This window comes from Miscanthus floridulus, chromosome 16 (assembly GCF_019320115.1).
Source record: "Miscanthus floridulus cultivar M001 chromosome 16, ASM1932011v1, whole genome shotgun sequence".
Classification (NCBI taxonomy): domain Eukaryota; kingdom Viridiplantae; phylum Streptophyta; class Magnoliopsida; order Poales; family Poaceae; genus Miscanthus; species Miscanthus floridulus.
In genome coordinates, this window is record NC_089595.1 from 50,886,643 (window position 1) to 50,910,016 (window position 23,374).

General features: G+C 41.0%; 1 long non-coding RNA gene across 1 annotated transcript in view; it reads left to right on the forward strand.

Annotated features, from left to right (window-relative positions):
* The first annotated feature begins 7,183 nt into the window (after window positions 1–7,183).
* LOC136512131 (uncharacterized) overlaps window positions 7,184–23,374 on the forward strand; it is a 36,939-nt gene continuing 20,748 nt past the window's right edge. Inside the window, exons 1-8 of the long non-coding RNA XR_010772986.1 lie at window positions 7,184–7,444; window positions 7,542–7,920; window positions 9,122–9,218; window positions 9,879–10,001; window positions 13,403–13,566; window positions 13,664–14,042; window positions 15,244–15,340; window positions 16,001–16,123. This is a non-coding gene — a long non-coding RNA (uncharacterized lncRNA). The remainder of the gene's footprint in view (window positions 7,445–7,541; window positions 7,921–9,121; window positions 9,219–9,878; window positions 10,002–13,402; window positions 13,567–13,663; window positions 14,043–15,243; window positions 15,341–16,000; window positions 16,124–23,374) is intronic.

Below are 23,374 nucleotides of genomic sequence, written 5' to 3' on the forward strand. Positions count from 1 at the left end.
AGGGTGAAGAAGATAGAGTTGAAAAGGAGCTAGTCGCGCTGGTTACGGAGTGACCAGACACGTCCGATATGGTGACCGGACACGTCCGGTATTTGGCGACGAACTCCGCGACCAGACGCGTTCGGTGTGAATCAGAAAACATAGTGTTTAGCAGTACAGTCGATCGAACGCTAGCAGCGTTCGGTCCGGTATCACCGGACGCGTCCGGTCTAGCATGGATGCTTACTGTACTCCACCGGACGCTGCGGCTCAGCGTCCGGTCATTTATGATTCAGCGTCCGGTTTGAGCGTCCGGTCGTCGGCAGATTGGGTAGCTACGGCTATGTTGGTTTGAACTAGACAAATGGCAGTCTGGGGGCTACCGGACACATCCAGTATGCCGACCGGACGTGTCCGGTATTCATGACCAGAGCGTCCGGTGCTGCGTCCGGTCAGTTGGACTGCAGCGTCTGGTCAGCCCGCGTTATGCCCAGTGAAGGGGTATAACGGCTCTATTTCGTGGGGGCGTCTATTTAAGGCCCATGGCCGGTTGAAGCTCACACCTTTGGCCATTTTCATTGACATAGCAACCTTGTGAGCTTAGCCAAAGCCCTCCCACTCATCTCCATCATTGATTCATCATCTTTGTGAGATTAGGAGAGAATCCAAGTGCATTGTTTGAGTGTTTGCATCTAGTGGCACTTGGTGTTCGTGTTTCACTGCGGATTTCGCTTGTTACTCTTGGTGGTTGCTGCCACCTAGATGGCTTGGAGCAGCGAGGATCGTTGAGCGGAGGGTGGTGATTGTCTCCGGCTCCGATCGTGGTGATTGTGAGGGGTTCTTGACCTTTCCCCGGCAGAGAGCCAAAAGGTACTCTAGTGGATTGCTCGTGGCTTGTGTGATCCTCACCTTGTGTTGGTTGTGCGGCACCCTATTGAGGGTTTGGCGTGTGAAGCCAATTAGCGTGTGAACCTCCAAGTGAGTGAATCGCCACAACAAGGACTAGCTTGCCGGCAAGTAAGTGAACCTCTATAAAAATCATTGTGTTCATCATTGATTCTGAGGTGATTGGTCTTTATTGTTATTCATCCTTGTGATTGATTGGTTCTTTCATCTACACGGCGGTATAACCCTCTTGATCACTCTCTTTACTTTACCGCAAACTAGTTGACAAGCTCTTTAGTGTAGCTAGTTGTGAGAGCTTGCTTGCTTGGTTGGTGTGGCTCTTTAGTTAGCATTTGAGAGCACACTAACATAGGGTAGTGTCATAGCTCTTGTGTGAATCGACACTATCTAAACTAGAATTGTGGTAGGTGGCTTGCATTTTGAGTAGGCTAGCACAACACTTGCTTCGCCTCATAATTGTCTAACTATTTTGTTAAGTGTTGTTGTAGAATTTTTATTAGGCTATTCACCCTCCCTCGAGCCATTAGGACCTTTCAAGTGGTATCGGAGCCGAGGTCACCGTTATTTAAGGCTTAACAACCTTCGGTGTAAAAATGGCTCAAATCAACAACACCAAGAAGCCACCCCAATTTGATGGCACAAATTATCCTTATTGGAAGTCAAAGATGACCACACACATCAAGTCAATCAATAGAAAGGTGTGGAAGGTGGTAGAAACCAAAATTGAGATTGATGATCCAGAGAATCCCACCGCGGCCAAAGAAGTGCTTCTCCAAAATAATGATATTGCTCTAAGTGCCATTCATGATGCAATTGATGAAAGAACATTTAAGCAAAACAAGAATATTGAGATGGCACATGAAGCTTGGAAGAAGTTGGAAGAATCATTTGAGGGCACTCAAGCCGTAAAGGGTGCTAAGGCTTACATCCTCAAAGAGAAGTTTGCAAGCTTGAAGATGAAGGAGGATGAGAGTGTGCCGGAGATGTTCCATAGGCTTCAAGTGCTTATCAATGATCTCAAAGCACTTGGAGAAGAGGTGAAGGACAAGGACTTCTCCCATAAGTTCTTGAGGTGCTTACCTTTAAGATTTGGCACATTGGTCACTATTCTAGTGAGGAGTGGTTTGGATACCATGACACCAAACCAAGTGTTGGGAGATATAATGACCGATGACACATATAGAGATGATTTTGAGAAGGAAGAAAAGAAGGAGAAGAAAGATGAGAAGAAGGATGAGAAGAAGAGCGTGGCATTCAAAGCCACATCATCCAAGGGCAAAGCAAAGCAAGAAACATCAAGTGAAGAATATGATTCATGGGATGATGATGATGATGAGAAGATGGCTCTCTTTGTCAAGAGATTTGGCAAGTTCATGGTGAAGAAGGGCTACCGTGCAAGAAGAAAGAAATCTTCATTCAAGAACAAAGAAGAGTCAAGAAGGTGCTTCAAGTGTGGAAGCAAAGATCATCTTGTTGCTCAATGCCCATACAATAGCGACAATGATGATGACAACAAGAAGAACAAGAAGAAGGACAAGAAGGAAAAGAAAGAGAAGAAGGACAAGATGGCATTCAAGAAGAAGAAGGGTGGTTCATATGTAATCACTTGGGATAGTGATGCTTCCTCAAGTGATGAAGATGATGATAGTGATGATAACAAGACCACCAAGAAGAAGGTTCTTGCAAGCATTGCTATCAATGAGAAGCCTTCTCTCTTCGAATCTTCATCATGCTTCACGGCTAAGGCCACTAAGGTACAATCTTGTGATGATGAAAGTGATGAAGAACATGTTGATGATAATGAACATAAAAATGAAAATAATAGTGATAATGATGATGATGAACCTACTAAGGACGAATTATTTGACATGCTAGAAGATGCTAAAGAACACTTTAACATTAAGAGAAGGGAATGCAAGAGCTTGAATAAGGAAGTAAAAGCCCTTAAGCAAGCCCTTGATGAGCTCAAAGCAACTCATGAGAAGCTAGAGGAAGCCCATGAGAAGCTTGGCAAAGCTCACAAAAAGCTTGAAAAAGCTCATTCTTCTTCGCTTAAAGAGCAAAATAAAAAGAAGCATGTTGAAACTTGCAATGTAGGTTTAACTTGTGATATAATTGATGAATCACTATCTATGCCTATCATTGTTGCTCCCACTAACCCTTGTAGTACTTCCACTTCTACCTCATCTAGTAGTGATGGTCTCACTTGTGATGCCTCACTAGTGGTTGAGAATGAGAACCTCAAGAAGGAGGTCACTAAGCTCACTCACACCTTAGCTAAGGCTTATGGTGGTGAGGACCGCTTGCTTATGTGCTTGGGTAGCCAAAGAGCTTCTCTCTACAAAGAGGGATTGGGCTATACCCCCAAGAAAGGCAAGGCGGCCTTTGTTCCTCACAAGACTAGTTTTATGAAGAACAATGATCGGTTTTGCACTAGTTGCAAGCAAGTGGGTCACAAAGAGCAAGAATGCAAAAACAAGAGCAAAAATGCTAATGTATCCTCCATTAAGCTTGATTCATGCTATATGTTTACTAAGGGTACAAATGGTGTGAAGGCTAAGTTCATTGGTAAACCATGGATGGGCTCAAAGAAGAAAGCCATTTGGGTTCCAAAGAGCTTAGTAACTAACCTTCAAGGACCCAAGCAAGTTTGGGTACGTAAAAAGAATTGATCTTCTTTTGTAGGTCAATTAAAAAGCTAGAGGAAGGCATTAGGTTCTTGATAGTGGGTGCACTCAACACATGACCAGTGATGCAAGAATGTTCAACTCAATCAATACCAATGGCAATGATGGTTATGATAGTATCACATTTGGTGATAATGGCAAAGGCAAGGTCAAAGGGCTTGGTAAGATTACAATATCCAATGACATGAGCATATCCAATGTGTTGCTAGTAGAGAGCTTGAACTTCAATTTGCTATCCGTGGCTCAATTGTGTGATCTTGGATTCAAATGCATATTTGGGGTAGATGATGTAGAGATCATAAGTGTAGATGGCTCTAATTTGATCTTCAAAGGTTTTAGATATAAGAATCTATACTTGGTTGATTTCAATGCTAGTGAAGCTAGATTATCTACATGCTTGTTCACTAAGTCTAGCATGGGTTGGTTATGGCATAGAAGGCTTGGTCATGTTGGAATGAAACAATTGAATAGATTGGTTAAGCATGACTTAGTTAAAGGCTTGAATGATGTTGTGTTTAAAAGGATAAGCTTTGTAGCTCTTGTCAAGCCGGCAAACAAGTTGGAAACACCCATCCTAAGAAAAGCATGATGAGCACTAGTAAAGCATTTGAGTTATTGCACATGGATTTGTTTGGGCCAACACAATACACTAGTATCGGTGGAAACAAATATGGCTTTGTGATAGTGGATGATTACACTAGATACACTTGGGTATTCTTTCTAGTGGACAAAAGTGATGTGTTTGTAACATTCAAATCATTTGTCAAGGGCATTCACAATGAGTTTGAAACAACCATCAAGAGAGTTAGAAGTGACAATGGTAGTGAGTTCAAGAACACTAGAATTGATGAGTTGTGTGATAAATTTGGAATTAGACATGAATTCTCAGCCAAGTACACTCCTCAATCAAATGGCCTTGTTGAGAGAAAGAATAGAACACTCATTGATATGGCAAGGTCTATGCTTAGTGAGTACAATATGAGTCAATCCTTTTGGGCCGAAGCTATCAACACGGCTTGCTATTATAGCAACCGCCTCTATTGTCACCGATTGAAAGAAAAGACACCATATGAGCTCTTGAATGGTAGAAAGCCCAACATTGCATATTTTCGGGTCTTTGGTTGCAAATGCTATATCTTGAAGAAAGGCACAAGATTGGGCAAGTTTGACAAGAAATGTGATGAAGGATTCCTACTTGGCTATTCCACCACAAGCAAAGCATATAGAGTTTGGAATTTGGATAATGGTACTCTTGAGGAAGTTCATGATGTTGAATTTGATGAAACCAAGGGTTCACAAGTAGAGAATGAGAACTTAGAAGATGTTAGAGGCATTTAACTTTCAAATGCCATGAAGAACATGGATGTTGGTGAATTGAGGCCTAGGCAAGTGAATGATGATGAAGATGATCAAGTGCAAGTGCTCTCCAACTCAAATGTGCAAGATGATACAAATCAAGTTAGTGCAAGTGGATCTCATGACAATGAACAAGATCAAGTGGCTAGTACATCATCTCAACCCAATGATCAAGCAAGTGCAAGCAATCAAGTTTCAATCCTCCAACCAACCAATGTTGCAAGAGATCATCCATTAGACACTATCATTGGTGATATTTCAAGAGGTGTACAAATAAGATCAAGATTGGCATCATTTTGAGAACACTTCTCATTCGTGTCATCCATTGAACCAAAGAAGATAGATGAAGCATTGGAGGATGTTGATTGGGTGAATGCTATGCAAGAAGAATTAAATAACTTCACAAGAAATCAAGTATGGGAATTAGTAGAGAGACCAAAGGGACACAATGTGATTGGAACCAAATGGGTCTTTAGAAACAAGCAAGATCAAGATGGGATAGTAGTATGGAACAAGGCAAGATTGGTAGCACAAGGCTATACACAAGTTGAAGGTCTTGACTTTGGAGAAACATATGCCATGGTTGCTAGTTTGGAAGCAATAAGAATCTTGCTAGCTTATGCTTGTGCCCACAACATCAAGCTCTATCAAATGGATGTTAAGAGTGCATTTCTCAATGGTTACATCAATGAAGAAGTATATGTAGAGCAACCTCCCCGATTTTGAAGATAATAAGAAGCCCAACCATGTATACAAGTTGAAGAAAGCATTGTATGGCTTGAAGCAAGCACCTAGAGCATGGTATGAGAGATTGAGGGATTTCCTACTCTCTAAAGGGTTCACAATGGGCAAGGTTGACACCACTCTTTTCATCAAGAAGATTGGAAAAGATCTATTTGTATTACAAATCTATGTAGATGACATCATATTTGGATCAACCAATCATGACTTTTGTGATGAGTTTGGAAAGATGATGGCTAATGAGTTTGAGATGTCCATGATTGGAGAGTTAAGTTCCTTCCTTGGTCTTCAAATCAAGCAATTGAAGAATGGTACATTTGTAAGTCAAGGCAAGTATATCAAGGACATGATCAAGAAGTTTGGCATGAGTGATAGCAAAGTCATTAGCACACCAATGGGAACAAATGGCAACTTGGATAGTGATGCAAGTGGCAATATGGTGGATCAAAAATTGTATCGGTCTATGATTGGAAGCCTACTCTATGTGACCGCATCAAGGCCGGATGTCATGTTTAGTGTATGCATGTGTGCAAGATTTCAAGCCTCACCAAGAGAAAGTCATTTGAAGGCTATAAAGAGAATATTGAGGTACTTGAAGCATACACCAAATGTTGGTTTGTGGTATCCCAAAGGAGCAAAGTTTGAACTAGTTGGTTACTCTGACTCGGATTATGCGAGATGCAAGGTTAAAAGGAAGAGCACCTCGGGCACATGTCAATTATTGGGAAGATCACTTGTTTCATGGTCATCAAAGAAGCAAAATAGTGTTGCATTATCAACCACCGAAGCCGAATACATATCCGCCGGTAGTTGTTGTGCACAAGTACTTTGGATGAAGGCTACTTTGAGTGATTTTGGAATCAAGTTCAAGAAAGTGCCATTGCTATGTGACAATGAGAGTGCAATCAAGCTAACCAACAATCCGGTTCAACATGCAAGAACAAAGCACATTGATGTCCGCCACCATTTCATCTGTAACACCCTAAATTTTGCACTTTTAGAAATAGAGTAAAAATGATTTATTTTGTAGTTTTGTGCTCATAAAAACATAGGTAAAAGAAATTTTTCTTTAAATTAAAATCCAACATAAGGGTAACAACATGTTTGTGCATACATGCCGTTGCATTGATACTTTTGTGATGAGTGGTTAGGAAAATAAATTCAAATCTCAATATTTAAAATATTGCTTTCAAGTAGTGGTTTAAAAAGAATTTGAAAATTTGCAAAAACAAAAGTTAGATAAGATGCCTTGTTTTTAAAATCTAAAGGCTTGGAAAAGGTTTTAAGACACGTTAGGACGATGCCTCTCTTTCCGGGAATCTTTCCGATCTTTTTTCGGGATTAAATTCATATTTCTTGGAGTTTTATCTTTTTCCTTGATCAATGCAAAAGTCTCTTTCGGGAGCTAAACCACTTTGGTTGTGTTCCTTATTCTTCCATCTATCCCCAGGAATTTTTCTAGTATTTTTCGGAGCTCAGAGATATTTTTCGGAGCCTAAATAGTAATTGCCGATTTTCTGTAATTATTTTAATTCCGAAAATCAATATTTACTAAAATATCTCGGATTTCCAAAATATCCAAACCCTACGTATATATATATGCCGGCGTAGCCCTCGACGCGAGGATTCCAGAAGTACAGCCCGTTTTTCGAGCCGCCACTCGTAGCCCCGCAGATCGGACGCCGAAGTTCTCCATAGCTAGGTTTCCGGCGAACCTTCGGCGAGCTTTTCCGGCCACCTCGGACGTCTCCAGCGAAAACCGTCACCACCACGAGGTAGATCTCGTCGTCCTCTACACCGGCACGTCCTTCGTTTGCCGAATCCACCATCGTTTGATCGTTTCCCTAACCCATCTTCTTCTTCTCCGGCAAGGAACCACCATGGCTGACGGAGGTTCTTCGTTTTTCGTTGATCCGCGTTGCAGCACCGTCTCCGGAACTTAGCCGCACCCCTGCGCTACCTGCCATCCGCCTGGACCGGCTGCGCTCACCCCAGCCCGGCCACCTCCTCGCGGCCCCTCTCCGAGCAGGCCACCGGCGCCGTGCTGGTGCCACTCGGGCTTGCCGTGCAGGCAACCGCGGCACCCGCGGGAAGGAGCCACGGCGCTGCCGTCCAGCAGGCCCCATGGCCGAGGTCCCTGCCCTACTGCCGGCCGTCCTTGACTTCCCCTCCGCGAGCAACAGCAGCACCTTCCATGGTCATTGAAAGTCTGTGTACGTACGAACAGACAGGAAGAAGATGAGAGAGCAAGGTAGATGATGCAATAATTATAGTTTTGCCACCCAACGTGTTTAGCCGCAGTTTAATCGTCTTAACTCCGTTTCGAGCGATTCTAGTTGCGTTAGCTTTGTAATTTTGTGCTCTATGCAGTAGTAGTAAAGTTTATCAAGTCAGTTAATTATGAATTTATTAATCTAATACTAATTGCATTAATAATTAGTTAGTGGTTTTCCAATTAAAAACAATCAGTTTAATTTCGTTCTTGTTCTTTTACGACCGTGCTGATCATGAGGTACACATTAGTAGGAAAATTTATCGTGTTTCACATCTTTGAATTTTATAAGTAAATATTAATTGATTTGTGCTTATGCAATTGAGTTTTTAATTAAAAGTAACATAGGCATATACTTCGGTCATTTATAAATTATTGTAAATCTAATTAATGTTACCCTTAATCTCTCTTGATTTATAAGTGATTTAGTTTAATCCTGAAACATAAGTGCTTTCGTTTAGTTATTATATGTTCTTTATCTTTTCGTGTTAAATGTTTAAATGACTTAAAGCATATGTATAATCCTTCATAATTATAAAATATGACTTATGCCAACATTAATGCCTTTTTAATTATAACTTGTTTGGATCAATTATGAGACATAATATAATTGTCCTATTAGTTGCTCTCACATGTTCTATATTTCTAAAGTAAAGTTTAAATACTTTATATAATATGAGATATGTTGATTAATAAAATATGATTAATTAGTGACATAAACATGTATGTCTTTAAATTGTAATTTGCCAAGTTTAAATGTGACATATATACTTTGAATATATATACTCTCATTTGTTATTATATTTCAATTTAATTTGCATAAATGATATCAAGATATTTATAATTAAGATATGATTAATTTATCTTAGTTTTCTAAATCTAATAACTCAAGTATAAAATGACTTAACTCAATTTTAGATATTCCCCTGAGATATCTTATACATGTTTTATGATCATTAAAATAGATAAAGCATATAGTTTTCTTTCCAACGTAAATCCTTCGATAGATGTTTCTGTTTTACCGTAGCTCCGATTAGTGTACCTTTCACGTGTGCGTGATCGTAGCAATGCGTAGATTAGATTTCGAATCTTTTCATTGATTGGTGTATTGTTCTAATCTAGTATGTTTGCTATGCATGCTTGTTCGGATGCTTGTGTGGTGCTTTTCGGTCTTGTCCAGTCGGTGAGTTTTGCGTTGGTGATCTATAAGAAGTTAGAGAAGAAGAAGAAGAAGAAAACATTGAAGATTAAAGCTTACCGAAGGATCGGTGTTTAAGGCAAGTATAGTTTGGGTTTTCTTTCTGTGACCATGATCTTGAAACTTGATTAATGAATATGCTATAAACATAAAAGATGACTTGTTAGCAACAACAGGAGGGTTAAATTCCCTCTCCACAAGGTCTCATTTGTAAGTGATCATCCGGGACTTACAGTACAGCTGTGAGGGCTATATGGCTCTGGCTCTAGTTGCTTGGGAGACCTTTTCTAGCAGGCTTAGAGGATACTGCGAGTTGGGTATAGGACAGCCTCTGTTCTATTGTGCCATGCTATGGAAGCAGCCTTTTAATGGAAGGGGGGTTCCTATATCCGATGACCCTGCGGCCCTTCCCGGTTAGACGAACTTCTGAGCAGCTTTATATGATTTCCGGTGTTTGGACCTTGCAAACCCATACATTTGGAAATCATGACTCACAGTGAAAGTGTACACCTCTGCGCAGAGTTTAATAAACTGATATATCAGCCGTGCTCACGGTCACGAGCGGCCAAGGGATTCTTACGCCAAAGATGAGCACTTGTTTAATTATGCTTAACTGAGTTGTTTTGAGCTATTTATTATTCAATTATACTTGATCATGTGGTTATGGATTACACTACCTTGTTGCTATATTTGCTGAGTTCGACATGGACTCACCCTTGCAATTTCCCCCACACCTCAGGCTGGATGACAGTCTGTCAGAGACTTGAGAAGTTGGGCTTGTGGTCAACCAGTCAGTTGGATCCAGTGGAGTGAAGTCTGCACCCGGAGATCAGAGTTGTCTATCTGTTGATTGCTTTCTAAGGTTATCTCTTTTGCTAAGTTCGCTATATATTAAGCATTATGAATTGATACTGTCCCTTCATTTGTAGCTATATGTGAGATTTGATTCTAAAGACTCACGTATAGTGTGCATCAGGTTTTGTCCTTAAAACCGGGTGTTACAAGTGGTATCAGAGCAATGCTGACTGTAGGACGCAAGCCTAGTAGAAACTGGTCGTTCTAAGGTTTACAAGTTACAGCAAAAATCCTTGTTCTATAAACCTTGATATTTTCTTCCCTACTATATTTTTACCCTTGATATTCGTCCCCTCCTTGATGCTTCTTTAAAAGCTTCTTGTTCCCATCTACTCCTTGCTTTGATATGCTTTTAGAATCTTGTCTTACCACCTTCTTGCGCAATTTGAAGTTAAGCTATTGGATCTTTACCCATAATATTAAGAAGACGATAGCATCGCAAGTTTAAGTCAATGATTGAATTGTGCACCCAAATTGCTTGTTGGCTTGTCATTATGGTTATGTTTTGTTTTGAATCTTTGTAATGAGTGCAATGATTTTGTGGTATTTTCCACAAATTCATTTAGTTTATAAGCATAAGACATAAGGATTAATGAATAGATAGTTGGGTTTTGGTTTTCTCCTGTTTTCCTATCCTATCTTTCTGGAGCAACCTATCATCTTTGGTTTATATCTCTATTCTTGGGTAATTAAAAATCATGACAAAATTCTGGAGAACAGTAGACTTCAACATGTTTCTTTGACCGCAAGAATCACCCTGATATCTAATTTGGTTATGGAGTTACCAAAATCTCAAGAGGATATAGCTGTGCTGACTGAGATCTGGAGCAGTATGTGGTTTTCTGGTTATATCACAATACCTGTTCAAGAAAATGTTACAAAATTTCTATGGGATCAACTGGACTTCTGTACCTATCATATGCCTCCGGATTCACCCTCATAGCTATTTTAATTTGGGAAATATAGTCATCACAAGTTGAAGTTTCTGTGCAGTCTGAAACCTGGAACAGTTTCTGTTGTGCACTATTTCTGACCAACTTAGCTGTAGAGTCTGGAGAAGTCTTCTACATGAAAGTTATAAAGGATTTAATGAGCTTTCCAACGGTGTAAAGTACGACATTATTGGATTTACAGAACAGGAATTATAGTAGTTTTACTGCACTGCTGTTTTTCTACTCGCGGATAAACTGAGGTTACTTGTTCCTACTTATACACATGAGTTCCTCTTGGTTATCAAAGGTCATCCTGATAAGTTAACTCACTTAGAAGAAGATTCAAGCTATCCTTTGGTGCCCTACTTGATCTTTTCTTAAGGGGGGTAGCCAAGGCATAAAGGAATCGCAAGATGGAGGTCTCATACAATCTAGAGCTTCACTTGGAAGTATCGGTTATTCCTACGGTTGAGGAATCACTATCAGACACAAGGATCTTTGTTCAAGATTGTTAACAGGTTGGATCATCTACAAGGAGCTCAAATATTTTGTCAGGATTGGTCTTCGCTTCAAGCTATCATCACTTGGGAGTTCAATCTTCAACTCAAGACAAGTTGGCACTGATGGCATACGAAAATATGATGATTGGACTCCTCTACAGTTGGTTCTTTGGCAACTTAAGTGAGTTTAGTTTGGATGGAGTTCTCTTTTTGGTTGTGGGATGTCTCTAATGATAGAATTATACGGACAATCGCTCAAGAGAGATGTGTTGAGCTGGAACCCGCTTAAGTATGCAAGAGGGATTCAGAGTTCCCCGGAATGGTAAGATTCTATCACACGTTCATTAGAGGTATTATAGTGTTGAACATAAGAGTTTCTTTTATAAAGCGGTTGGCAAGGATATGGATATGTTCAATGTAAGAAAAGCAGTGAATTATGCATCAAGTCAACTATGGAGGCTTGAGATGGACTATTTGACATATGAGATCTGGAGTTATCCATTGTGGAGCATAGTGGTATTATCTACTTGTACATGAAGAGTGATATCTACGTGAACCATAAGAATCTAAGGGACATTTTCAGTAAGTTGGTTTGAGATTGTGACATCAGTGTTGGGTTCAAGTAACCAAATGTTTTTGGTTTAGAAGTATGTGTTATCTTTAGAAGAAATAAAAGTTGTTGCCAATGTCGTTAGCAAATTGGAAGAGCTATGCTAGGAAGATTGGACGACACCATGGATTAAGTTTTGTGTTTAAGAGTCACAACTCAACCTGAGCATATATATAGTTAATAGTGTTTTGAAGTTGGAATCTATTTTGGACCAAGAGAGTAATACATGAGGATTAATTGGAATATGGATGTATGAAGTGGTCGATTTGATATCTTGGACTAAAAAAAATCTAGCAAGACATGTTGAGAAGTATTGTGTTACATTTTGGAATTAGTGAGGACAAGAGTTTGTCACCCAATGGATTCCAAAGTGGTCTTTGTGAGAAGCATATGGAGTGTTAGTGTGAAGAATAAGCTAGCACCCAGCTGCAACAGTTCATTGAGGTTGTTAAAAAGGAAAAGAGAAGAGGCCTAACAATTGGAAGAGTACCAGAGAGTTGGTTTGTGGATACTTGAGAGTTAATTAGAGGGCCTAGAAACATCTTGGGATCAGCGAGTATGCTATTTGGAGTAAAAGTTAACAAGTGTGCAAAGTGAAGAGGAATCTTTGTCAAGATGGTGGAACTACTCGAGAAAGTGGAGAAGATCCAATGGCAGTGTGTATTCTAGTGTCTTGATCATCATCTTCCGAATCTCGAGGACGAGATTCATCTTAAGGGGGGTAGAATTGTAACACCCTAAATTTTGCACTTTTAGAAATAGAGTAAAAATGATTTATTTTGTAGTTTTGTGCTCATAAAAACATAGGTAAAAGAAATTTTTCTTTAAATTAAAATCCAACATAAGGGTAACAACATGTTTGTGCATACATGCCGTTGCATTGATACTTTTGTGATGAGTGGTTAGGAAAATAAATTCAAATCTCAATATTTAAAATATTGCTTTCAAGTAGTGGTTTAAAAAGAATTTGAAAATTTGCAAAAACAAAAGTTAGATAAGATGCCTTGTTTTTAAAATCTAAAGGCTTGGAAAAGGTTTTAAGACACGTTAGGACGATGCCTCTCTTTCCGGGAATCTTTCCGATCTTTTTTCGGGATTAAATTCATATTTCTTGGAGTTTTATCTTTTTCCTTGATCAATGCAAAAGTCTCTTTCGGGAGCTAAACCACTTTGGTTGTGTTCCTTATTCTTCCATCTATCCCCAGGAATTTTTCTAGTATTTTTCGGAGCTCAGAGATATTTTTCGGAGCCTAAATAGTAATTGCCGATTTTCTGTAATTATTTTAATTCCGAAAATCAATATTTACTAAAATATCTCGGATTTCCAAAATATCCAAACCCTACGTATATATATATGCCGGCGTAGCCCTCGACGCGAGGATTCCAGAAGTACAGCCCGTTTTTCGAGCCGCCACTCGTAGCCCCGCAGATCGGACGCCGAAGTTCTCCATAGCTAGGTTTCCGGCGAACCTTCGGCGAGCTTTTCCGGCCACCTCGGACGTCTCCAGCGAAAACCGTCACCACCACGAGGTAGATCTCGTCGTCCTCTACACCGGCACGTCCTTCGTTTGCCGAATCCACCATCGTTTGATCGTTTCCCTAACCCATCTTCTTCTTCTCCGGCAAGGAACCACCATGGCTGACGGAGGTTCTTCGTTTTTCGTTGATCCGCGTTGCAGCACCGTCTCCGGAACTTAGCCGCACCCCTGCGCTACCTGCCATCCGCCTGGACCGGCTGCGCTCACCCCAGCCCGGCCACCTCCTCGCGGCCCCTCTCCGAGCAGGCCACCGGCGCCGTGCTGGTGCCACTCGGGCTTGCCGTGCAGGCAACCGCGGCACCCGCGGGAAGGAGCCACGGCGCTGCCGTCCAGCAGGCCCCATGGCCGAGGTCCCTGCCCTACTGCCGGCCGTCCTTGACTTCCCCTCCGCGAGCAACAGCAGCACCTTCCATGGTCATTGAAAGTCTGTGTACGTACGAACAGACAGGAAGAAGATGAGAGAGCAAGGTAGATGATGCAATAATTATAGTTTTGCCACCCAACGTGTTTAGCCGCAGTTTAATCGTCTTAACTCCGTTTCGAGCGATTCTAGTTGCGTTAGCTTTGTAATTTTGTGCTCTATGCAGTAGTAGTAAAGTTTATCAAGTCAGTTAATTATGAATTTATTAATCTAATACTAATTGCATTAATAATTAGTTAGTGGTTTTCCAATTAAAAACAATCAGTTTAATTTCGTTCTTGTTCTTTTACGACCGTGCTGATCATGAGGTACACATTAGTAGGAAAATTTATCGTGTTTCACATCTTTGAATTTTATAAGTAAATATTAATTGATTTGTGCTTATGCAATTGAGTTTTTAATTAAAAGTAACATAGGCATATACTTCGGTCATTTATAAATTATTGTAAATCTAATTAATGTTACCCTTAATCTCTCTTGATTTATAAGTGATTTAGTTTAATCCTGAAACATAAGTGCTTTCGTTTAGTTATTATATGTTCTTTATCTTTTCGTGTTAAATGTTTAAATGACTTAAAGCATATGTATAATCCTTCATAATTATAAAATATGACTTATGCCAACATTAATGCCTTTTTAATTATAACTTGTTTGGATCAATTATGAGACATAATATAATTGTCCTATTAGTTGCTCTCACATGTTCTATATTTCTAAAGTAAAGTTTAAATACTTTATATAATATGAGATATGTTGATTAATAAAATATGATTAATTAGTGACATAAACATGTATGTCTTTAAATTGTAATTTGCCAAGTTTAAATGTGACATATATACTTTGAATATATATACTCTCATTTGTTATTATATTTCAATTTAATTTGCATAAATGATATCAAGATATTTATAATTAAGATATGATTAATTTATCTTAGTTTTCTAAATCTAATAACTCAAGTATAAAATGACTTAACTCAATTTTAGATATTCCCCTGAGATATCTTATACATGTTTTATGATCATTAAAATAGATAAAGCATATAGTTTTCTTTCCAACGTAAATCCTTCGATAGATGTTTCTGTTTTACCGTAGCTCCGATTAGTGTACCTTTCACGTGTGCGTGATCGTAGCAATGCGTAGATTAGATTTCGAATCTTTTCATTGATTGGTGTATTGTTCTAATCTAGTATGTTTGCTATGCATGCTTGTTCGGATGCTTGTGTGGTGCTTTTCGGTCTTGTCCAGTCGGTGAGTTTTGCGTTGGTGATCTATAAGAAGTTGGAGAAGAAGAAGAAGAAGAAAACGTTGAAGATTAAAGCTTACCGAAGGATCGGTGTTTAAGGCAAGTATAGTTTGGGTTTTCTTTCTGTGACCATGATCTTGAAACTTGATTAATGAATATGCTATAAACATAAAAGATGACTTGTTAGCAACAACAGGAGGGTTAAATTCCCTCTCCACAAGGTCTCATTTGTAAGTGATCATCCGGGACTTACAGTACAGCTGTGAGGGCTATATGGCTCTGGCTCTAGTTGCTTGGGAGACCTTTTCTAGCAGGCTTAGAGGATACTGCGAGTTGGGTATAGGACAGCCTCTGTCCTATTGTGCCATGCTATGGAAGCAGCCTTTTAATGGAAGGGGGGTTCCTATATCCGATGACCCTGCGGCCCTTCCCGGTTAGACGAACTTCTGAGCAGCTTTATATGATTTCCGGTGTTTGGACCTTGCAAACCCATACATTTGGAAATCATGACTCACAGTGAAAGTGTACACCTCTGCGCAGAGTTTAATAAACTGATATATCAGCCGTGCTCACGGTCACGAGCGGCCAAGGGATTCTTACGCCAAAGATGAGCACTTGTTTAATTATGCTTAACTGAGTTGTTTTGAGCTATTTATTATTCAATTATACTTGATCATGTGGTTATGGATTACACTACCTTGTTGCTATATTTGCTGAGTTCGACATGGACTCACCCTTGCAATTTCCCCCACACCTCAGGCTGGATGACAGTCTGTCAGAGACTTGAGAAGTTGGGCTTGTGGTCAACCAGTCAGTTGGATCCAGTGGAGTGAAGTCTGCACCCGGAGATCAGAGTTGTCTATCTGTTGATTGCTTTCTAAGGTTATCTCTTTTGCTAAGTTCGCTATATATTAAGCATTATGAATTGATACTGTCCCTTCATTTGTAGCTATATGTGAGATTTGATTCTAAAGACTCACGTATAGTGTGCATCAGGTTTTGTCCTTAAAACCGGGTGTTACAGCATCATGTGGTAGACATTGACTCCTACATTTCCTATCTAAGCATATGTGCAAGCTACAATCCAAACTCTTAGCATATATGTAGGGGAGCAATTGCTACCATTTAGGGTTCATGAAACTTGTCCATATCCTTTTACACATAGTAAATATGCTTGGGCAAGCAACATGAATTCAATTGAATTTCAGTTCATATCTTTGTATAAGGGTTGTCATCAATTACCAAAAAGGGGGAGATTGAAAGCTCTAGTTTGGTTTTGGTGAATTGATGAAACCCTAAGTGCTAACCTAGTTTATCAAGTGATCATGAGATAGGTAGCACACTCCTAGTGATGAAGCAAATGAAGATCATAGCATGATGATGATGATATCATAATGATGATCAAGTGCTTGGACTTGGAAAGAAGAAAGAGAAAAACAAAAGGCTCAAGGCAAAGGTATAAACCATAGGAGCTATTTTGTTTTGGTGATCAAGACACTTAGAGAGTGTGATCACATTTAGGTTTGATAGCCGTACTATTAAGAGGGGTGAAACTCGTATCGGAATGCGGTTATCAAAGTGCCACTAGATGCTCTAACTCATTGCATATGCATTTAGGATCTAGTGGAGTGCTAACACCCTTGAAAAATGTTTGTGAAAATATGCTAACACATGTGCACAAGGTGATACACTTGGTGGTTGGCACATTTGAGCAAGGGTGAAGAAGATAGAGTTGAAAAGGAGCTAGTCACGCTGGTTACAGAGTGACCGGACGTGTCCGGTATGGTGACCGGTCATGTCCGGTATTTGGCGACGAACTCCGCGACCGGTGTGAATCAGAAAACACAGTGTTCGACAGTACAGTTGATCGGACGCTGGTAGTGTCCGGTCCGGTATCACCGGACACGTCCGGTCCAGCGTGAATGCTTACTGTACTCCACCGGACGCTGCGGCTCGGCGTCCGGTCATTTGTGATTCAACATCCGGTTTGAGCGTTCGGTCGTCGGCAGATTGGGTAGCTACGGCTATGTTGGTTTGAACTGGACACGTGGCAGTCTGGGGGCTACCGGACACGTCCGGTATGCCGACCGGACGCGTCCGGTATTCACGACCGGAGCGTCCGGTGCTACATTCGGTCAGTTGGACTGCAGCGTCCGGTCAGCCCGCGTTATGCCCAGTGAAGGAGTATAACGGCTCTATTTCGTGGGGGCGTCTATTTAAGGCCCATGGCCGGTTGAAGCTCACACCTTTGGCCATTTTCATTGACATAGCAACCTTGTGAGCTTAGCCAAAGCCCTCCCACTCATCTCCATCATTGATTCATCATCTTTGTGAGATTGGGAGAGAATCCAAGTGCATTGCTTGAGTGTTTGCATCTAGAGGCACTTGGTGTTCGTGTTTCGCTGTGGATTTCGCTTGTTACTCTTGGTGGTTGCCGCCACCTAGACGGCTTGGAGCAGCGAGGATCGTTGAGCGGAGGGTGGTGATTGTCTCTGGCTCCGATCATGGTGATTGTAAGGGGTTCTTGACCTTTCCCCGACGGAGAGCCAAAAGGTACTCTAGTGGATTGCTCGTGGCTTATGTGATCCTCACCTTGTGTTGGTTGTGCAGCACCCTATTGAGGGTTTGGCGTGTGAAGCCAATTAGCGTGTGAACCTCCAAGTGAGTGAATCGCCACAACGAGGACTAGCTTGCCGGCAAGCAAGTGAACCTCGGTAAAAATCATTGTGTTCATCATTGATTCCGAGGTGATTGGTCTTCATTGTTATTCATCCTTGTGATTGATTGGTTCTTTCATCTACACGGCGGTATAACCCTCTTGATCACTCTCTTTACTTTACCGCAAACTAGTTGACAAGCTCTTTAGTGTAGCTAGTTGTGAGAGCTTGCTTGCTTGGTTGGTGTGGCTCTTTAGTTAGCATTTGAGAGCACACTAACATAGGGTAGTGTCATAGCTCTTGTGTGAATCGACACTATCTAAACTAGAATTGTGGTAGGTGGCTTGCATTTTGAGTAGGCTAGCGCAACACTTGCTTCGCCTCATAATTGTCTAACTATTTTGTTAAGTGTTGTTGTAGAATTTTTATTAGTCTATTCACCCCCCTCTAGCCATTAGGACCTTTCAAAAGTGCATATAGCTCTCTTCTCGTCTGGTGTTAGGTTGAAGCACGCCTCCGGCAGAGTGTATTTTCCATTAGCCTCAGATACCGGGTGAAGCTGTGCCATCACGTTTAGCTGCACCATGTCTTTCCGTGCTTTTAGACCATCCTTTGACTTGCCTGTGTCCATCAAGGTAGCAATAAGACTCTCAAAGATATTCTTCTACACGTGCATAGCATCAATGGCATGGGGGGCCTCCAAGTCTGGCCAATAAGGCAGATACTGAAAGAAGATCGATTGTTTCTTGAAAGGTACACCTTCGACAGGAGGTGTGCTTCTATCTCTGTTCGTCCCATCTAGATTCTTCTTTCCATTGACGACGCGTATGTTTTTCACCATTCTGTACATGTGTTCTCCATTATGACGTCTCTCTAAAGGGGTTCAATCTCCAGAGCATTGTCATAAAATCTAAAGAACAATTTGTTGCGGTACTTGTGACTTATCTTTAAGAAGCGCCGGTTCCTTAGGTAAACTATCTTCTTGGATGCATCTAGGTACACCCATGTAGTACCATCCAAGCAAACCAAGCATCTCGTCTTCCCTTTGATCTGTCCAGACAAAGCAAACATCGTGGGGTAATCATTGGTAGTAACAAATATTATTGCTCTACATATGAAGCCCTCCTTTCGGAATGCATCGTATATCTGCTCCCCATGCCTCCATAGCCTCTTCATTTCTTGCATCAAAGGCTCGAGGAAAACGTCTATATCAATGCCTGGTTGTTTAGGGCCAGAAATAAGAATAGTGAGGAGAAGGTACTTTCTCTTCTGACACAACCATGTTGGGATGTTGTACATGGTCAAGATCACTGGCCATGTGCTGTGGTCGCTCATCCTCTCATTGAAGGGATTCATTCCATCGGTGCTCAAGCCAAACCATACATTCCTTGGGTCATCGCTGAATTCTTTGTGCTTCTCATCAAACCTTTGCCACTGACTACAATCAGCCGGGTGTGCAATCTTATCATCATCCACCTTGCGCTCATCATCCCACCATGTCATGAGTGCGGCTTCTTTAGGGTTTAGGAAGATACGTCTCAAGCGGTCAGTCACTGGCAGGTACCACATTACCAAGGTAGGAATTCTTCTCTGCTTTGCATCGTTGCCTAATGGAGTGTCCTCTGGGGGCCGAAATTCTTGTACCACCTTTTTTGTACCCTTCTTATTCCTCTTTTTCCCTATGGAGGGTTCGTCCCCACCGTAAAGGTCATTGTTCTTGTACCGGCTGGCCCCACACCGGGGACATTTATCCAGTGACTTGAATGTTTCGCCATGAAAAATATACAGTGGTTGGGGCATGCATGGATTTTTTCAACCCCCATTGTCAATGGACTTATGACCTTCTTCGCTTGGTATGTGTTGGCGGGAACTGAGTTTGGTTGTGGCAGCACCCATGACAGGAGATGCAATAGATCATTGAAACTACAGTCTGACCAGCCGTACTTAGCCTTCAGGATGAGCAGCTCAAGCACAAAACGTAGCAATGTCCAATGTGTCGGACAACCCTTTTCAACACCATACACAGTCTCCTTCGATGCTTTTGTCACCCTTTCCAAATTTTCTAGACCTTTTGGACTATTTAGTAAAATCTCTGGTCCAAGGGTTCGAATCATGTCCTCTAAATCATCTTCATCTCCGACACGTGCTCCACCATCATTATTGGCACCACCTTCGTCGTTACCATCCCAACCACCAGCATCACCACCTTGTTCATTACCAAACTCGAAATCCATTCGTGCATCAGGCTCTACTGAATATTGGGACATGGATTCTATGGTTTCGTCGTTGTATTCCTCCTCATCCTCATCGTTAACAATAACCATTTCACCATGATGAATCCACACTATGTAGTCCTCAACAAATCCTCGCATAATCAAATGTGATCTGATGATAGTCACATATGTCCATGCCATACAGTTCTTGTAATCTTTACAGGGGTAAATAATTGTATCCTTATTCTCTTTCAATGTCGTTGCATGCTTCTTTGCGGCTTCAATAAATTTATCCACCTCTTCACGGAAACCTGCCTTGAACCTTAACGAACCATACATCTAAGAGTTCCTGTACTCCATCTTTTACAACAACAACAAAACAAACATTAAAGGACTACTTATTCAGATATATATAAAAATAAATCAAAGTAATAATTACTTGAGAATAATTATATATACTTTAGATATATATGAATATAAATCTAATATAATTACATGAAGCATACAAACACACCATGGTAGAGGAAAATTAATTAATGGCTTATTTATCCATAAATAATTAAAATACATATTTATTGATTACAATAAACAATTTCAAAACAATTGGCAACAATTATATTTTACCCAATATCTTTCATACAAACCCTAGTCCAATTTCATCAAACATAAATTTACAAAAACTAAATTAATAAAAAAACCAAACCCTAGATCTAGATCCACATGCATATGAAACATCCATAAAACTAACTAATTGTTCACTAAAATCAAGAAAGATGGACTAAATAAGGGTATGATCTTGTTCCCCTCCCTAATTTATCCTAGTACATTAAAAACTTGGGTCTAATTTGCTTCATAAGTAGCTCAAGCACCATAGAAGAGAGAGAAAAACAAAACTCTAATTACTCACTAACCAACCATTAAACATTCAAAAAAAAGTGTGGAATAGCATTTTCTTACCTTCTACAACCTCTCAACCAAAAGATTTGAGACCAAAACATTCCTCCCTTAGTAGAACAATTTTTTGGAGGTGCCCAAGGCCTCCCCACCTTTCTTTTACGGGTTGGAGTAAGTGACCCGAGGAGGAAGAAGGTGCTGCAGCTGTTTTATATGTGGGTCATTTGTAAGGGCGGCTGATGATTGAGCCGCCCCTACAAATAGCAACTCCAGGAGCGGCTGGTGATTGAGCTGCCCCTACAAATCAGACCCCATTTGTAGGGGCGGCTCGTATCACCAGCCGCCCCTGTTGTTCCATTTGTAGGGGCGGCTGGTGTCTGGGCACCCGAGCACGCCACTGTAGGGGCGGCTCCATCACCAGCCACCTCTTAAAAAAAATCGAGCCGTTGCTAAAAATCGTTTTTTACGCAGTGCCAGATGGCCAAATATACCTGTCTTCCTCTTCTCTATCTAGTATCTAGCCTGCCAGTCCGCGATGAAGCTTGGCTTGGCGGTGAACAGGCGATAGCCATGGCGCCCATGGGCCTAGCGGCTGCAAATCTAGGGGCACCCCTGCGCTTGCGCCGTTTCAGTGTTAGACAGGAGATTCTAGCATATGAGTCCGATCGTAAGCGGAGGGTGATGTGAAAGTAGGAGGAAAGTAGGAGTAAAATCATTATTAGAATCTATGGTAAGGGTAGAAACACCAAATTCGATTGCTTGCTTTGAGCGTGGAAAAGGAACGCCCTCAATTATAGAGTCTGCGTGAAGATGAAGAGCTAGCTGCCGGGGCCACGCATCATTGCCATTGGCCGCCGGCCGGGGTGGACGATGGGTCACGTACGACGCATCAATCCACTGAACGACGGATATTGATCACCCATCGTACTCGTACTCCACTGCTGTACCCGTGCATGCATGATGAGTTGAAGCATCCATTTCAGGCTGAAATTTTCATGTAGGTGGTGACGGTGCGGCCGGTCACTTGGTTGGCGCTGCCGTGCCGTCTGCATGCACTGGCTAGTAGATTGCATTGCCTGCTCTGGCTGCCGACATTGTCGGCCACCTTTATAACTCACACCAGGGTCATTCGCCACTACGACACAGTCCACAGGGCACTGAGCACTGGCTGCGGCGCTCATCCTCTGCCATGTTGCCGCATGCAGGACAGCACAGGAGGGGCAGTGGCGGAGCCAGGATTTAGAGTCAGGGGGGGCCGGCCATCAGGAATTATACTTAGGGGGGGCCGGCTCGGTCTTTTTCATTGTGATAATTTTATTATCTAGTTGTGTTTTGTATGATTATATTATCTAGAAGATATTAATAGGTATATATAACAAGAATTTTATATAATCTTCCTCTTAATATAAATAAAAAATATTAAGTTATACTACTAATTTTTTTTTTGTGTCAAACATTGGGGGGGGCCATGGCCCCTGCCAGCCCCCCCCCTGGCTCCGCCAGTGAGGAGGGGAGAGTGAGAGTCTCAATATTAGCTTGTTTGGTTTGTTGAGGAGAGGTGCCTGACTCGTATATATGAATCAGGTTTTTTCTATACAAGTTTCAGAAATGCAAGTTATTCTTATTTAGTTGTATGTATGTATATAGCTTGAGTGAGAAGAGATGTTATTTGGTTACTTGTATGAAGCCATACCTTATAGAACAAAAATAGAAAAGATATCTTATAATATTTAACTTGTGTAACAACACTGTAGTAGTTCATACTCCCTCCATTCCAAATTACAAGGCGTTTTGGCCTTTTGAGATTCATAGCTTCTGTTATACACTTTAGACATACACTATGTCTAGATGCATATATAATAAAAGCAATGTAGTATCTAGAAAAGCCAAAACATCTTATAATTTGGAATACATGGAGTATTTTACTTTTAATATCTTAATCTACTTTAAAATACACTAATATCACTTAATATATATTAATCATATGTTAATAGCATCATTAAGAAACTTTATACTGCACCATGCGAGCCGGTCTCACCAGAAACGCAAATGAAATCCGTATCTTGGCGGCCAGGCTCTGGGCTGCCTTTTGCATCTAGGGAGCTAGGTTCTGATTCTAATGCGGGAAACTAAATACTTCAAAGTTGCATATGGAAAGCTTGGCTGGGCAAGAACAAGACAACTAGGCTATATCTAAATTCGTTTTAATTTTCGTGTTGGTTAGTTGTGTCCATGTGTGTTTAGAAGTCCCTGTTGTTTGTCTGGCCAAATACAAGAGCATGTAGGTGTATGCGTGTGGAGTTATTATGAAAAGCCAAGTAAAGAACAATATAGTAGAAACGAGGTGTGAAAAGCACTAAGTAGTCCGG